This window comes from Grammomys surdaster, unplaced genomic scaffold (genome assembly GCF_004785775.1).
Source record: "Grammomys surdaster isolate TR1022 unplaced genomic scaffold, NIH_TR_1.0 125429, whole genome shotgun sequence".
Classification (NCBI taxonomy): domain Eukaryota; kingdom Metazoa; phylum Chordata; class Mammalia; order Rodentia; family Muridae; genus Grammomys; species Grammomys surdaster.
The window spans coordinates 599,098-601,264 of record NW_021620296.1 but is presented as its reverse complement, the minus strand read 5'-3'; positions in this window follow the sequence as shown (position 1 = coordinate 601,264).

The following is a 2,167-nucleotide window of genomic DNA, read 5'->3' as shown; positions in this document are numbered from 1 at the left end:
CGCTGGCTGGCATTTCACTTCTCTGAGCCTCTGTGAGTGGAAAAGGTAGAGACAAAAGCCACAGGTTCTGTGGGGACCACTCCTAGTGTCCTTCACTTTCTGAGAATCTCCATCCTACACTTCACCCTCCCCAGCACTGCGGTGTGTACATCAAACTCGATGTCCTCCACTCTGCCTCGGGGTCAGGCCTAACGAGCCTTGGATCTCTTCAAGACTCGCAGACCCCACAGAATGAAGTGGAGGCAGAGCTGTCTGGGGCACACACAGGTCTGTTCCTAGTTTGAGAGGGTTTCCAGGTGGTTAAGGGCAGAGAAAGCAGGAAATAAAAGACGGGCTTGGGCTAGGTAGGGAAGCAGATAGAGCAGAGAGGCTGCAGAGGTGAAGCAGACATCCTGTTTTTGTAGAGTTCCATTCTCAGCACCCACAGATGGCAGCTCACAACTCCAGCTCCAGGGGATCCAGCACCCTCTTCTGGCCTCGGTGGACACCTGCACGCCCACACACAACTAAAAATACAGTCAATCTTTTTAAAATGAAAAATTCTTATTTGCACTTTAGAGTTGACATATTTTTCAAAAGCTGGGAACAGTGGGCCTGGTGACGCTGGCTGTGACCCCAGAAGTAACGTAGCTGAGGCAGAGAATTCATAACCCACCTACATAGGCAGAACCTGTCTAAAAGGAAATAACCGAAGGCTTATAAGATGGCTCAGGGGTTAGGATGCTATCTGCCAAGCCAATGACCCCGAGTTTGATCTATGGTTTAAGGACTCCCCAAATTGTCCTCTGACACAGATCTGGAGGAGCCTATGCTTCCTTCAGGTCAGACCCCTTTCCAGTTACCCTAGTCAGTGGGTGGGGGCCAGGTCCCTGCTTGGATGCCCCATGGCACAGAAAGGTCACCACCTGGCTGGTTACAGAATTAGGTGGGAAGGAAGGCTGAGTCCTGGTTGGGACCTTGTTGATTGACTCAGTCACTCAGTTCCTCCCTGAACGACCAGGAGCCTCTGGCTGGTGTGTAAGTAGGCAGGACTGTGCATCAGAGCAATGCTCTGTTCTTGTGGGGGAAATACAAATACAATGTAAATTAGCCATGGCCCTGGGAGGCCTGCACAACAGACGCTGAGGTGGAGGCGACTGTTCCCACACCTCTGAAAGGTGCCAGCTGAGACTGTTCCTGAATGTCCAGAGCACCCCGTTGCTTCAGTGGCACTTTTCACATTTATTAATTATTCATATGTATGTATCTATGGACGTATATTTGTGTGGACGCTTGGCTTTTGTAATGTGGGGCTGGTGGTCAGACTCTAGACCCCAGACTTGTGAGGCATTTGCTGGCTAAGCCATCACTCCAGGTCCTAGCACGTGTAACTGGCACAGGGCTTCTGTCTAGCACACAGCTGGGTTTGGTGAACAATTCCTGCACATGGGCTCAGCCGAGGTCTTTTTATTTTTTGGGGGGTGTGTGCAAACTTTATTGATGGTATTCAAGTTCGTAGGGAGGGCTCCCTGGGCCCCTCCTGTTGTTATGGGGGTCTGGGAGGGAAACTGTGAGGGAGATGCTCAGTGTTGGGACAGGGATACCTCAGCAACCGAGGGCCTCTCTCTTACTCTCAGTGTCCTTGCTGGGGCGGGTGGTCAGGGTTTCTTACTGCTTGGAGGCCATGCCGTCCGCCCCCACTCCAGCTGAGGTCTGAGCAGAATCCATACTGCTCTCCTCCAGTAAGCTCCAACGACTTTGGCAACATTCTGGAGTTTGTGGTGTGTGTGTGTGTTATTCTGGGGACACAAACTAGGACCCAGTGTAGGTCAGGCAAGCACCCTGCCCCACCATGGTCTACGAGATGGAAGCTAGTGACCAAGCCAGGGTCTGGCCCTGAACAGAGGTGGTGTTCTTCCAGCGGCTCCTGTGTGTTTACCTCACACGCAGAGAAGGGAAGTACCTGGCATTGTGTCACACATGGCAGGGGCAGGACTGCAGCCGTGTGACATAAGTAGGTTATGTGACCCCAGCATGGAAGGAGACAACTTCTGCACATTCAGTGTATTCAGTGCACAGACTGTCATGTGAGTGCTACTGGAACAATGTTCCTAATTTATGACCAAGGTGGCCAATCATGGCTGAACCAGTAGACAGCAGGCACTTCCTAGGTCTGAACCAGTAGACA